At 42.4% G+C, this 16441-nt stretch overlaps 1 long non-coding RNA gene across 2 annotated transcripts in view; it reads right to left on the bottom strand.

Moving 5' to 3' along the window:
* Positions 1 to 16238, bottom strand: part of LOC117075438 — a 48259-nt gene extending 32021 nt beyond the window's left edge. For both annotated transcript variants that reach the window (XR_004434000.1, XR_004434001.1), the window contains exons 1-2: positions 11570 to 16238; positions 10247 to 10660 (exon numbers count right to left, since the gene is read on the bottom strand). This is a non-coding gene — a long non-coding RNA (uncharacterized LOC117075438). The remainder of the gene's footprint in view (positions 1 to 10246; positions 10661 to 11569) is intronic.
* Positions 16239 to 16441: the final 203 nt, after the last annotated feature.

Below are 16441 nucleotides of genomic sequence, written 5' to 3'. Positions count from 1 at the left end.
AACCAAAGACAAAAACCACATGATTATCTCAATAGATGCAGAAAAGGCCTTTGACAAAATTCAACAGCCCTTCTTGCTAAAAACTCTCAATAAATTTGGTATTGATGGGACGTATCTCAAAACAATAACAGCTATTTATGACAAACCCACAGCCAATATCATACCTAATGGGCAAACACTGGAAGCATGCCCTTTGAAAACTGGCACAGGACAGGGATGCCCTCTCTCACCACTCCTATGAAACATAGTGTTGGAAGTTCTGGCCCAGGCAATCAGGCAAGGGAAAGAAATAAAGCGTATTCAATTAGGAAAAGAGGAAATCAAATTGTCCTTGTTTGCAGATTACATGATTGTATATTTAGGAAATCCCATCGTCTCAGCCCAAAATCTCCTTCAGCTTTTAAGCAACTTCAGCAAAGTCTCAGGATACAAAATCAATGTGCAAAAATCACAAGCATTCTTATACACCAGTAACAGACAAACAGAGAGCCAAATCATCAGTGAATTCCCATTCACAATTGCTTCAAAGAGAATAAAATACCTAGGAATCCAACTTACAAAGGATGTAAAAGACCTCTTCAAGGAGAACTACAAACCACTGCTCAGTGAAATAAAAGAGGACACAAACAAATGGAAGAACATTCCATGCTCATGGATAGGAAGAATCAATATCATGAAAATGGCCATACTGCCCAAGGTAATTTATAGATTCAATGCCATCCCCATTAAGCTACCAATGACTTTCTTCACAGAATTGGAAAAAACTTTAAAGTTCATATGGAACCAAAAAAGAGCCCGCATTGCCAAGACAATCCTAAGCCAAAAGAACAAAGCTGGAGGCATCACGCTACCTAACTTCAAACTTAACTACAAGGCTACCACAATTAAAACAGCATGGTACTACTACCAAAACAGAGATATAGACCTATGGAGCAGAACAGAGACCTCAGAAATAATACCACACATCTACAACCATCTGATCTTTGATAAACCTGACAAAAACAAGCAATGGGGAAAGGATTCCCTATTTAATAAATGGTGCTGGGAAAACTGGCTAGCCATATGTAGAAAGCTGAAACTGGATCCCTTCCTTACACCTTATACAAAAATTAATTCAAGGTGGAATAGAGATTTAAATGTTAGACCTAAAGCCATAAAAACCCTAGAAGAAAACCTAGGCAATACCATTCAGGACATAGGCATGGGCAAGGACTTCATGTCTAAAACACCAAAAGCAATGCAACAAAAGCCAAAATGGACAAATGGGATCTAATTAAACCAAAGAGCTTCTGCACAGCAAAAGAACTACCATCAGAGTGAACAGGCAGCCTACAGAATGGAAGAATATTTTTGCAATCTACTCATCTGACAAAGGACTAACATCCAGAATCTACAAAGAACTCAAACAAATTTACAAGAAAAAACAACCCTATCAAAAAGTGGGTGAAGGATGCGAACAGACACTTCTCTAAAGAAGACATTTACGCAGCCAACAGACACATGAAAAAATGCTCATCATCATTGATCATCAGAGAAATGCAAATCAAAACCACAGTGAGATACCATCTCACACCAGTTGGAACGGCAATCTTTAAAAAGTCAGGAAACAATAGGTGCTGGAGAGGATGTGGAGAAATAGGAACACTTTTACACTGTTGGTGGGACTGTAAACTAGTTCAACCATTGTGGAAGACAGTGTGGTGATTCCTCAAGGATCTAGAACTAGAAATACCATTTGACCCAGCCATCCCCTTACTGGGTATATACCCAAAGGATTATAAATCATGCCGCTATAAAGACACATGCACACATATGTTTATTGTAGCACTATTCATATAGCAGACTTGGAACCAACCCAAATGTCCATCAATGACAGACTGGATTAAGAAAATGTGGCACATATACACCATAGAATACTATGCAGCCATAAAAAAGGATGGGTTCATGTCCTTTGTAGGGACATGGATGAAGCTGGAAACCATCATTCTCAGCAAACTATCACAAGGACAAAAAACCAAATACCGCATGTTCTCACTCATAGGTGGGAATTGAACATTGAGAACACTTGAACACAGGAAGGGGAACATCACATACCAGGGCCTGTCATGGGATGGGGGGAAGGGGAAGGGATAGCATTAGGAGACATACCTAATGTAAACGACAAGTTAATGGGTGCAGCACACCAACATGGCACATGTATACATACATGTTGTACACATGTACCCTAGAACTTAAAGTATAATAAAAAAATAAAAGATTTTAAAATAAACATTGAGTTGAAAAAGACCAAGAAAGAAAGCAAAAAAAAAATCCTTATGTGGAGAACTGCAGTCAAGAGCATGTAGGAAAATGCAAAAGAAATGAAGATACAGCTTGATTTAAGGGATAAGACCTAGTGTTTGATAGTAATAAGACCTAGTGCTTGAAAGATCAGTAGGGTGACTATAGTTTACAATAATCTATTTTATATTTTAAAATAGCTAAAAGAGAATAATTCAGGTGTTATAAGGAAAAGATAATATTTAAGGTGATAGATATTCCAATTATACCTATTTGATCTCTAAAAATTATATGAATGAATTAAATGATTACATGTATCCCCAAGTATGTACAACTATTATGTATAAATAAAAAATAAACTTACTTCAAAAATCAGAAAAAAAACCAAAAACATTCTTCACAGAAACAGAAAAAACAATCATACGCTTTATAAGTAACCACAAAAGACCCAGAATAGCTGAACTATCCAAAATAAAAGGAACAAATCTGGAGGAATCACATTACCTGCCTAAAAATTATACTACAAAGCTAAAGTAACAAAAACTGCACGGTATTGGCATAAAACCAGACACATAGATGAATGGAACAGAATAGAGAACCCAGAAACAAACTGACACACCCACAGTAAACTCATTTTTTACAAAAGTACAAAGAACATACTGGGGAAAAGACAGCCTCTTCAATAAATGGTGCTGGGAGAACTGGATATCCACATACAGAAGAATGAAACTAGACCCCTATCTCTTGCCGTACACAAAACTCAATTCAAAATAGTTTAAAGACTTAAATCTAAGACCTCAAGCTATGAAACTACTACTACAAAAATAAGTTAATTAATTAATTAAATAAAATAAAACACTAGGGAAAATGTCCAGGACATTGGATTGGGAAAAGACTTCTTAAATAATATCCCACAAGCACAGATAATCAAAGCAAACATGGACAAATGGGATCACATCAAGTTAAAAAGCTTCTGTGCAGCAAAGGAAGCAATCAATAAAGTAAAGAGACAACCCAAAGAATGGGAGAAAACATTTGCAAACAACCCATCTGACAAGGGATTAATACTTGGAATATATAAGGAGCTCAGACAAGTCTATAGGAAAAGATCTAATAATCCAATTTTAAAAAGGGCAAAAGAGCTGAATAGACATTTCTCAGAAGAAGACATATAAATGGCAAACTGGCATATGAAAAGGTGCTCGACATCACTGATCATCAGAGAAATGCGAATCAAAACTATAACGAAACATCATCTCACCTCAGTTAAAATGGCTTATATCCAAAAGACAGGCAATAACAAATGCTGACAAGGATATGGAAGGAAGAGACCCTTGTACATGGTTGGTGGGAATGTAATTTAGTACAACCACTATGGATAACAGTTTGGAGTTTCCTCAAAAAACTAAAAATAGAGCTTACCACTGCTGGCTAGATGCCCTAAAGAAAGGAAATCAGTATTTCAAAAAGGCATCTGCACTCCTATGTTTACTACAGCACTGTTGACAATACCTAAGACTTGGAAGCAACCTAAGTGTCCATCCAACAGAATGAATAAAGGAAATATGGTACATATATGGAGTACTTCAGCCATAATAAAAAAATGAAATTCTGTTATTTGCAACAACGTGGTTGGAACTGGAGGTCATTAAATTAAGTGAAATAAGCCAGGCGCAGAAAAACAGACATTGCAAGTTCTCACTTATTTGTGGGATCTAAAAATCAGAGGATGATTAATGGGTACAAAAAAGTTAGAAAGAATGAATAAAGTTGAGTGCAGTGGCTCACACCTGTAATTCCAGCACTTTGGGAGGCCGAGGTGGGCAGATCACTTGAGGCCAGGAGTTTGAGACCAGCCTAGCCAACATGGCGAAACCCCGTCTCTACTAAAAATACAAAAATTAGCCAAATGTGGTGGTAAACACCTGTAATCCCAACTACTGTGGAGGCTGAAACACGAGAATCACTTGAACTCAGGAGGCAGAGGTTGCAGTGAGCCAAAATCACACCACTGCACTCCAGCCTGGGCAACAGAGAAAAAAAAAAGGATAAGACCTAGTTTTCGATAGCACAACAGGATGACTACAGTCAATAACAATTTAATTGTACATTTTAATATAACTGAAAGAGTATAATTGGATTGTTTGTAACACAAAGGATAAACACGTGAGGGGATGGATACCCCATTTTTCATGATGTGACTATTATGTATCATATGCCTGTATCAAAACATCTTATGTACCCTATAAATATATATGCCTACTAAAACCCACAAAAAATAAAATAAAAATATTTTTAAATAAAAAAATAAAATAAAATAAATGCCAGGGAAGAGGCTGACTCTTTACCCAGCTCCTCCATGATGAGTAGTGATGATGGATGTATTGGATGTGCTGGCTATTGCCAGCTGAGCCTCCCAGCCCAGCAGGGGAATTAAAAAACAATGTGGACCAAGGGTCCAGAATCTGAGATTTGGAGGAAGGAAGTAGAGAATGACCTTTTAAGAATATATTTCTCATCAAAAAATATGTCATATAAACCAAATCACCACTGACTTGGATAAGCTGAAGAGTAAAACCCAGAATTTCAAGATCTGTCATTATTTTGCTTGGTTCTTCTAATCAGACCTTCAGCAATGACAGAGGACAAAAAACATCCCCCAGGAATCCTGCTGGTCTAGCCAAGTCCAAAACCAACCGCAGTTCATCCAATAGCCTCTACCATGAGCCCCTGTCATAGAGCTTTGGCACCACATGGACCATGGAGCTTTTCGTTTTTGTTCCAGAAGGAGCCGTCAGGCCAAGTGCGGAAAAAGATCCATCCACCTTTCCATTACAATGTTCCACAAGAAGAAGATGGCCTGAGGCAAGGGGAAAGCAGACATCATGACTCTCTTAAACTTTGGCAGCCTTTACCTTCTACCATGCCACTGTGGTTTTGGGAGAGGTTTAAAGCTAAGTTTCAAAAACAATTACAAAGGAAGGATCTGGCTAAACATAACCACAGAGGGAGACAGAGATGAGGCAGGTCTGTGCAGAAGACATTGGGGTGCATGGCGAGTGTGTGAACATGAACGTGGGGGAAAGCACCTCGGCTGACGTCTTAGTGGATAACGTGTATTAGGGAGTCTGCATGTCACCAGAGTATGTGCCTCTCAGTTTGAACTGGAAAAGCAAATAGCAATTCAGACTGACAGAAAGATGGTTGGTAACTGGCAGCGTGTTTATGAACATCTGCATGAAACTGTGCTTGGCATAAACACGTAGCAGACACACAATGTGTGGTTGCTTTCAAACAGTTCTAAAGTTCCAACCACTGACAGAAGCCAGAAGCTGCAGAGACTCAACCGAGGGAATGACTGGATCCATCTGCTGCCCCAGGAATGATGGCCTGAGAAGTCTGTGCTTGAGAACCTGGCTGGGGAGACAGGGAAGAAGGAGCAAGGTAAACACAGCTGATGGTGAAGTTCTTTGATCAAAGCTTTGGCCAACTTTCCCCCATAGCCCCCAGTTTCACTCCATACTGGGTTCCTCTTCCCAGTGGAAAGTGAGTGAATAGGCAGAGAAATCTTAAAGAGAGAGACCACCTCCAGGGATGCAAAAGCCAGAACTTGCACAGCCTTGATGTCCTGAAGCTCAAGAAGCTGTGGGTGAGCTGAGCCCTCTACACTTCCTTCCCAGTGGGAGAACACAGACCCCTTATTTCTCTTGGCTTGGCGGTGAGGCTTAGTGTCTCCAGTGGGATCAAAGAGGCAAAGAAAGAAGGTCACAGGTGAAGAGGAATCAAGAAGGGTTCAAGGATAACAATTAGTCCTAAAAGTAAGGTAGGTCTAAGGCTAAAGGTGTGGCACCAAAACCAATGGAAGAAGAGGAAGATCCACACCAGAGACAACCTCTGCTAGTTCTGTCCAGTCCTGCCGTGTCCAGCGAACTATTGCTGGGTGCTACAAAAACTAAGAAGTCATGATTCATAAGCTCGTGAAGCTCACTGGTTTCTAGACAGCGGGTGATTACAAAGCCTAATAACATATGAGTGCCAGAGGTGAGTGCAGGGTGCTAGGAGCAAACAGAGGAGCAATCCTAACCTTGCCTGGAGTCCCGAGAAAGGCTTCCTGGAGAAGACGGGTATAGGTTCTTTGAGGGCAGGAACAATATTGTGTACTTGCATGCACACGCATGTACACGTGTGTGATATGCACCCTTCACATCCCTGCACAATATTTTGCATATGGCAGATACTTAATAAAGGCAAATCCTAATTCTTGAGTGAATTCAAGAATTAATTATTTTTTCTACTATGTCTGTGAACACTCCTCTGCTTTCTTCTTAAGTCTTGTTCCTCTTCTTTTCCTTTGCTGGAAATATCCAAAGAGCTTCATTTGGGGGTAAAATCCAGCAATCTGAATGTCAAAAAGTTATAGAAATGGCCATTTTATGACATGAGACAAAATGAGAGAAAGGTATACTTGTTGCCCCCAGTTAGAATGGGAAATCACAATCGTTATGCTCATCATAGAGCATTTGTTGAATACGCACTGTGTGCCAGTTACTATTCTAAGTGCTTTAAGTATGAATTGTGCTAAGTCCTTTAATCCCCACAGCAGCCCAGTGAGGTGGGGAGTATTGCAGATTTAGACTCTTACACACAGAGGGGTCGTGTAACTTGCTCAAGGTCCCAGGGCAAGCATATGGTGGAGCCAACATAGTCTGGCTCCAGAGTCTGTAACTTGTACTACATCCCACTCTCATGACTGAAAACTTGAAAATTCAAGCATCTGGAATTTACACTCTTATGTATAGACCAGAGATCGCTCATTATTTAAAAACCTTTTGAGGTCGCATAATCTCCACCAGTTCATTTTTCTCTAACACCCTCTGTTTCCCTGTAGGGACTGACAAGTCCTAAATTCAAAGAGCTTTATAGTTGGTCTCCTTTGCCTAGGCTTTTATTCCAGTGATAATAAATGTACAGCAAAAAAAAAAAAAAAATACTGTCAGAACCATGGGACTCATCCTTTTCTGCGTCAGATAGTAGGGACAAGTCAAAATCCTACTGCATTCTGGCAATAAGAGGTCAAGAAGGCCAGGGTACCAGGATAAAAGATCGTAATAGCAGAATAGGCTGTCTTGGCCCTAGGCAAGTGTTTGTGCTTTGGTCTCACCATCTGAAAAATAGAGCTGATGATCTTTCAGCCTCAGTGTACTGCAAGGTTAACAAACCCATGTTTATATCTGAGAGGTCTATATGTTCTCAGAGGAAACGAAGATGACTAAGATGTAGTAACCCAAAAAAACATCATTAACAGTGACTAGTGTCAATCTTCTTTGATTCTTTCTAAGTATCAAAATCAACATGGGCCAGGCACAGTGACTCACACCTGCAATCCCAGCACTTTGGGAGGCTGAAGTAGACAGATGACTTGAGCCCAGGGGTTCGAGACCAGCCTGGGCAACATGTAGAAACCCTGTCTCTACAAAAAAAATATACAAAAGTTAGCCAGGCATGTCCCATCTACTTGGGAGACTGAGGTGGGAGGATCACCTGAGCCTAGGGAGATTGAAGCTGCAGTGAGCCGTGATCATGCCGTTGCACTTCAGCCTGGGTGACACAGTGAGACTCTGTCAATAAATAAAATCAACATGAATCAAAACTCAAATTATTACTATAGAGGGGTAAAGAATAACTAAGTGAGGCAAAGGGGAGAAAGAGGATACTGTGAAAGGCCTCTGTGGTAGCTATGGACATCCACATACACAAATGTATTCAGTAGGGAAGTATCCACGTGTGGGTCTGTTCCCTCATCTCCATTACATCAACTTTTCCTATGGGTCACCATTTCCCTTCATTACTGAAACACTTCTTCTCTTCCAGAAGCAGACCCTGTGGTTACCTAAAGCATGGGGCTGAGGTTTTGTACAGAATCCCAGCTCAAACCCAAGTGGGAGTCACAGTCTGATGTCAAATGCCAAGGACAGATTTCAGACATATGAGATGAGTCTAATTTCTACTTTGCTGATTATCATAATCTGTAAGATTATACCACACACAACATAAATCCTATTCAGTCTTTCCACAAATATTTATTGAGTGTGCATACCATGTGCTAGGGATTGTTCTATGAACTGTGGATACAGAACTGAACAAAATAGCATAGACTTTTCATCATCATCCCTGCCCTTATGGAGTTTACATTTCTAGAGGGAGAGACAAATTAGCACTCCCTGTAATAGAAGGTAATATGGTCTGGCTGTGTCTGCATCCAAATCTTATCTTGAATTGTAGTTCCCATAATCCCCATGTGTCACGAGAGTGACCCGGTGGGAGGTAACTGAATCACAGGGGTGGTTACCCTCATGTTGTTTTCGTGATAGTGAGTGAGTTCTCATGAGATCTGATGATTTTATAAGGGGCTTTTCCCCCTTTTGCTCGGCACTTCTCCTTCTTGCCATCATGTGAAGAAGGACGTATTTGCTTCCCCTTCTACCATGATTGTAAGTTTCCTGAGGCCTCCCCAGCCCTGCAGTACTATGAGTCAATTAAAGCTCTTTCCTTTATAATTACCCAGTCTTGGGCAGTCCTTTATAGCAGCATGAGAATGGACTAATACAGAAGGAAGTCAATATTAACAAAGTATTGATCTGTAGTTCCATGAGAGGAGTAAATGCATTCACGATAGTTTGTCTTCTTCATGTATCAACACTAGATTTCTCAGTGCTGTACAGGATTCTAATGAACATTAAAACATGACCCTGCGGCTTGTGTCATATGGAAATTGAGTGATATAGGTAGTTACCATCATATTTTTATCCTCTCTTCTCCTTCTCATGTAGAACAAAGACACCAAGGGTATCAGTTCACTGTGAATTATATCCAAGGGAGGGGGAAAAAAAAAGAAACCCAAATGGAATACTGAAAGCAGAGGTCCCAGCAAGTAGAACTCAATCCTGTAACTTAATCATTTGATCAAAAAGGGGTTTAATGAATGCTGAATGCCTACCGTGTGCCTAAGGCTTGTGCTGTGTGCTGTGAGAAACCCCAGAAAGTGTTACGGTATGAATTCCACTCTCAGACAAAACAGGAAACAATTAGTGAATAACACAGAAAAATTATTTGAGCTCTTTATGACAGCACAAAGCAAAGGATACAAAAATGCATCTAGAGAGAGTTTTCATTTCCTTTTCTAAAGTAAATCGGGACAAAATGCTAATTCACCTGGTTTGACTGATAACTGATACTCCCAGCAGACCAGCCACATTCAGGGACATTTTTCTTACTCTAACAGCAGTTAGCCTGAAGGCAAGGGATGGGTGGAACTTAAGGATCTCTGGGTTTTCTAGATCAGGCCCTGGGAGAAAGCTGTGGAGAGGGTCTTTTTGGCAAATGTGGAATATAAATGGAGCATGCTGTCCCTGGCCCTTCCCAGGCCCCAGCATAGACTACAGACATAATAACACGGTACACACTTCTACTGCTCTAAGGCTGCCAGGTGACCTGCAGGCTCGCCTGCACTCTGTATCCTCTGCAGAAAAGGGACATCAGCTTTGTGCTGGTACTATCAGGATGTGCCCTGTAGCTTTGCAGAAGTTTTCTACCCTTGAATCCTATTAACTTATGGCTCTTTGATATTTTTGTCCCCATGGCTACTAAAAGCAATGCATTTAAGCTAAATTGCTATTAGTAAGAGTTTCCCTTTTCATTAGATGGGGTTGGAATTTAGAAAAACCAGGAAGAGGAAAAAGAAAAGAGAATAAGGAGAAATGATGTGAAAGAAAAGGCTGTTTTCCTAACAACTCTTTATTTTCCCCAAATGAAAATCTGTTAAGGATATTGCAAAGAAAATGGGTGTGACCTCATCCCTGAAACCACATGAAACATTGTGTTTCGGCCTGGGCCACAGGCAGCTGGGAGGGAGAGCCTTGAAGGTCACTGAGTCAGATTCAAAACCTCAGAGTAAGTGTAGGCTTACCTCAGGCAAGGGATGAGAGAGGCATCCACACAATGGGAGAGGCAGAAGTGAGCAACAGAATCAGCTGGACACTCAGACCATTGTCTTGAGCACCGAGGCAGCAGGAAAAGAGAGCGCTGCTGGGGCTCTCCTGGAGCTCAGCTGATACAGGAGGTCTGGAATCCACAAAGGCCAGGCAGCCCTGGAGGTCCTCATCTACTCTGGTAGCAGGCAAGGGCTCTCTTGGGCCTTTCAGAGGACTGAGAGTGAGCATGTCTGCTTGGCTTTCAGCCCGCTGTTGAAGATGTTGGTGAACATCACCTTACAGACATCATCCAAAGTTTGCCGGGTGTTGGTCCTGGGCAGGGCAGCATCCTTGATGTTAGAAACACAGAAGCTGGGCTTCACCTCTGGCCTCTGGACTTGCCTTTCTTACTAGAGGGACAAGACATATGCTTTACAACTGTGCTTTATTTATTTTTATTTATTTATTTATTTTTTTGAGACAAAGTCTCATTCTGTCACCCAGGCTGGAGTATAGTGGCGCAATCTCAGCTCACTGCAACCTCTGCCTCCCTAGTTCAAGTGATTCTCCTGCCTCAGCCTCTCAAGTAGCTGGGACTACAGGTATGTGTAATTTTTGTACAATGCTAATTTTTTTTTTTTTTTGTATTTTTAGTAGAGACAGGGTTTCACCATGTTGGCCAGGCTGGTCTTGAACTCCTGACCGACCTCAAGTGATCCACCCACCTCAGCCTCCCATAGTGCTGGGATTACAGGCGTGAGCCACCATGCCCGGCCACAGCTGTGTTTTAGAGAGGCTCATGAAAGCCCTTCACGCCCCCTATTGTCTTCTTGAGAATGCTCTTGCTCCTCTCCTCTGGAAGACAGAAAAAGTTATCCCCATCATCACTGTAAGTGTGGTCTTTGCCATTCCTGAGAAAAGTGAGATCAAAGTGCATTTTCTCCTACAATGCTAGACTAGCAGGTTGTATCCATAGAGGCTGGACTTGAGGCGCAAGTCCATGAGCAATGAAGAGAGAATTTTGTGCCAGTCCAGTCCTTTCCCATTTATTTGGCAATGTTTGGTTAGGACACAGTTAAAGGTAAGAAGCTGACTCATCTCATTCTAATTTATGAGCACCTACTACATACCAGACACACTGCTAGGAACTTGCATATTAAGTTGAAAACCACACATTTCCTTAGGGAACTTTCAAATGGGTAGAGGAAATTAATACAAATATAATACTAAAATAATTGTATATGACTAGATCAGTCCCTCCTTTCCTGACTTTGACTTCCCTCTAATTCTATATGAAATTCTAATAAATATGTGCTTACCTTTGTACATCTCTTTGGAAATGCAGAATAGTCAAATCTTGTGCACACAAATTATAAGTCATTCTTAAAGGGGTAAATGAGGAAAAGAGGAACAGGGAGTTGAAAATAGGAAAAGGAGGTAAAACTGGGGGTGTAAGAAGTAGACGTGCTTGCATCGAAGTCTTGATAAAGTTAAAGTAGATGAGTGTGGTGGGGTGAATGGCATCGACTCCAAAGTCATGTCACTCACAGCCTCAGAATGTGACCTTATTTGAAAATCAGGTCATCAAAACATGATGAAGGTAAAGATTGAAATATGATCATGCTGGATTAGGATGGGCCCTAAATGAGAAAGTTCTATTCAGAGACAGGAAAGAACACAGAGTCACACACAAGAAAGCAGGCTAGGTGAGGACAGAAGCACAGATTGGATGCTGCTGCCACAAGTGAAGGAACATCAACTGTCACCAGAGGCTGGAGGAGGAAGAGGCAAGACAGGGTTCTCTGCCAGAGCCATTGGAGGGACTGCAGCCCTGCTGATAACCTGGCTTTGGACTTCTGACCTCCAGAAATGTGAGAGGAGACGTTTCGTGACAATTTGTTACTGTAGCTGCAGGAATCACAAGGAGGAAGGGTAACCAGGTCCTTAGCACTGGGAATTGGTCTGAGAGGAAGGAGGTTGCTAAGATGGGAAAGAAGAGTTGACAGGTTTGTTTCTGCACACAGATACCAGGGCCATGCCTGAGGCGATAAACCCTGGGAGATGGGTAGAAGGGCTGACAATTACCCGTTGAGCTGGGCCTCATTGGTTAAATAAGATTATCCTAAACCTTTCTATCTCAAGCACCAACTTACTTAACATCTCTGAATCACGACAGAATTACAAAAATGTAATGCAGCCACAAGCCAGGGAGTCCAACCTGGCAGACCTCATGGGCGGAGAGTCAGAACCATGTGCCCCCTTGGCCAGTCACAGTCCTATGATCCCAACCTGCACACTGTAGCCAGTGGCCCAGCAGGCAGAACTAGAGGGGTGGAAAATCAACAATCCTAAGTCTCCAAGCCAAGAAGACACTGAATATGTGGATGGAAAATGAGACTCAGAAAAGGAAGACCTCTCTGCATGCATATTATCTGCAACAAATCAAAACAAATAAGCAAGCATCTCCTTGAATCTGCTGGGAAGAAAATTTAACACTTCTTTTTTTGAAGCAGGAATGGTAAGTGAAAATTGAGTGCTTTATCCACTACTAGTAATTTAAAATGTGCAAAATCTCAATCACATTGTCTTTATTTACACATCAGCTTTGATGATTAATATAAAGATGACTTTCCATAAATTTACCCCCCCTTAGGATCTTATTTTTCCACACGATCTCAAGTTCTGCAAAAGAAAAATGTCCTTTCTCCTTACCAAAACCCCTGCAGTGATTCTAGCCTGATGCAAAAGTATATTCAGGTCCCTAAACTGGGGCAAACTAACTAAAACATTTACATGGGACTGTGTTGACATGTGACATATTCTGCAACACTACCTTTCCCTATCTTGTCACCTGCTCCTCACCTCCTCGGGTGACAGGAACTGGTATGTGCCTACATTCAATTAAGCATTTGATAAACTAAAGGGGACTGAATGGAAAGGCTGGCAGAAAGAAAGGCTTCGAGAGGAAGAACCACTGAAGGGGAAATGACAGATGAACAATCCAAGGTGGTCAGAGGTGTTTCTGGGGAGAGACGGAAAATCACGATGCTGCAGGCATTGACAGCGATCATAACATCATGTTAAGGGATTTAAACTTTAGTTTGTAGGTGATAAGGAGGTACCAGACATGAGTAGTTGTAGTGTCTTAGAAACTTCACTCTGGTAGCAGAAAAGGATGAATGCTTTTGTGGGAGAGATGATGGGTTAAGTTTAAAAAAAAAAAAGTGGGGGGTGGGGGAGAGGCAAAAGAGTAGGTAGGAGTCCAGTTGGTCCTAGTACAGAGAAGAGATGAAGAGGGTCTGAAGGGGAGTAGGAGCAGGAAAGGGAAAAATTAAAGAAACAATTTGAAGTAGAATCAACAAGATCTGGATGATCAGTGGGAAGGGATATTTTTTATCTGAGCCTGATTTATTCCCACCACCCACAAAAGGAGAATCCAGGACAGAGGTGTATGTGCAATTTATTTATTTGGGAGCAAGAGTGAGGGATCAGGGCAGTGGAACAAGAACGAATGAAAAAGAGAAACAAGGACGCCACTGAGTGACTACTAAGTTAGCCACTGCTGCGGTTGACTGGAGCTTGATGTCTCGCTAAGGCCTTCCGAGGAGCCTTATGGAATGTGTTATCCCTAGGCTTCCATCTCCATGGGTTCAGGGTGTCCCCACAGGCATCACTCCCCCTGCACTTGAAGCTATGCATACATGAGAGCTGAACAGGCTCCTGGCTCCTCAGGTGTCCACACTAACACCAGAGAAGCTCCAGGGCAAGACATGAGAGGTTCCTGGTGTGAACCCAAGGTACGTGTCACTGCAGCTGGACTAAGCTGGTAGCACCCTGCCCGGAAGTGGTCAGCCAGGCAGTAGCTGGAGCAAGAAGTCGGGCTAAAGACATGAGAGAAAAGGAGCCAAAGGTGACTCCCATTCCCAGTGAGGCCATTCATCAAGACATAAGGCCTTTAGAAGAGAGGAGGCAATCTAGCAGAGACAGTTTTTACTGAATCTTATGTGGGAATGCAAGGCCTTACATGGGCTCCCCCTGTGCCCCCACTGTTTTGACCTCACCTACCTTCTTCCTCTCACTCACTTGGCTCCAGCTGCTGCCTCCCTGTTCCCCCTCAGACACACCATGCACACCCCACTCACAGCCTTCATAGCTGCCATTCCTTTTGCCTGGAGGTCCTTCCCCCAGAACCTCCTAGCTCACTCCCTCACACCCTTAACGTCTCTGTTCAAATGCCGGCTCATCAGAGAGCCCTTCTCTGACCACATTAGTTAACAATATCTGCTACCATAATGCTCTTTTGACTCTGCTTTTCTCTTCATAGCATGTCTCCATTTGACACATATTTATTGATTTGCGAATGGTTCTTCCCCTTTCTCCACTACAGTGTAAGCTCCATGAGGGCAGGGACTGTGTACCCTGCTGCAACCCCAGCTCCTAGAAGAGTATCTGACATGTAACAGGAATGCTCAATAAATGTTTGCTGAAGGAATGGATGCTCACTAGCTCAGACTGGTACATGTGGGGCTGAAGGAGCTCTGGCCCCTGGTGAAAACATTCACTGGAGATATAAGTGTGGACTGGGAAAATGCAAGTGGCTGAGATCATGAGAGCCTGTGACCTGGGCTGGCTTTGCAGGCATGTCACTCGTGTGTCACACAGCCCCTGCTGTTCTTACTTGTGTGTTTGTGTGTGTCTGTGCATGTATCCCCGTGCATTCAGGAGAGCCCTGTGCTTGGTTTAATGCTCTACTGTCACTATCTTGAAATTCTGAATCACTAAGTTTTTGAATTTGTGTCTGTAAGTGAGGTCCAATGGGAAAATGGAACATCCGCATGAGCAGAGGGGACACATGCACCCATCGTTCCTTGCTGCTCCCTTTGCATGATGCCCCATCCACATGGAATTCTGGTGGCCCCATGATATATGGGGGATGAATGGGACTCAAAGTGAGTCCAAGGTAAGAGTACTATGTTGATGACTGAGTCAGCTGGGGCACTGGCAGTCCCAAGAGGCCACTAGCACTTGCTTCCTATACATGAAGGCATTGACATTCTAAAGGGACAATAGTTCCTTTTCCTTTCAGTCCTCTCTTACTCATGAGTAAGCCAAAGGCAGAAGGTGCTGGTAGAATGTGCATGGATCAAGAAGTAAAATAAAAGCAACTGAGTTAGTTTTATGCAATATTTTCACTGTTCGGGTAAGAACAAAACACATAGGCATACAGAAGCAACAAAATACAAATTGTATAACTTCACTGATTCTGCCTATGAGTTAAATGCTCTTACATTTGCACTGTGAACTGGCATTCCTCAATATGATGGTGAGTGGTAAAATTGATGCTAATGATTTAAAAGTACATTTAATGATTTTGTTTTTCTTGACTTAGAACATTAATAGCAAATAAAAAATCCTATAACAAGTCAAGAGTCCAGGAAAGAAAGGAAAAGGCTTTATATTTTACTACCTTTAACAGCACTTTTTCCCCTGCTTTTTGAACAAGAGGTCCTACATTTTCCTTTTGCACTGGGCCCTACAAATCACATAGCCTGTCCTGCCTTTGACCCCCACGAAGGAGGCAAATTCAGTCTCAAACACAGGTCTCACTTGATGACAGGCAAAGTGTCACTATTTTATTTGTGGGACAGCTCTGTGTGTGTGTGTCCAGTTTGCATCAGGCCCTGTGTGTGGGAACCAAGGATGGTTGGGTGTAGGAACGCAGATGTAGTAATACTGCCATCTTGTGTTCAGCATGGTGCACAGCACATAGCTCCATGGGAGGCTCACAGGCATGGGACCTGTGGCTGCTTCGAGAAGTGCTGAGGCCATCCACATTCTATGACCAAACTGGTAAACCAAAAGGATTGCCATTCCGCTGGTGGCCTTTAATGAAGGCAGATGTGTAATGAGAACAGACGTTTCACCCACTATCCATCACACAATTTCACAGCCAGGGTTGAAATGCATATTTGTAGGCCGGGTGCGGTGGCTCAAGCCTGTAATCCCAGCACTTTGGGAGGCCGAGACGGGCGGATCACGAGGTCAGGAGATCGAGACCATCCTGGCTAACACGGTGAAACCCCGTCTCTACTAAAAAAAAATACAAAAAACTAGCCGGGCGAGGTGGCGGGCGCCTGTAGTCCCAGCTACTCGGGAGGCTGAGGCAGGAGAATGGCGTAAACCCGAGAGGC

This window comes from Trachypithecus francoisi, unplaced genomic scaffold (genome assembly GCF_009764315.1).
Source record: "Trachypithecus francoisi isolate TF-2019V2 unplaced genomic scaffold, Tfra_2.0 Lachesis_group5, whole genome shotgun sequence".
Classification (NCBI taxonomy): domain Eukaryota; kingdom Metazoa; phylum Chordata; class Mammalia; order Primates; family Cercopithecidae; genus Trachypithecus; species Trachypithecus francoisi.
This window is presented reverse-complemented; position numbering and strand designations above follow the sequence as displayed.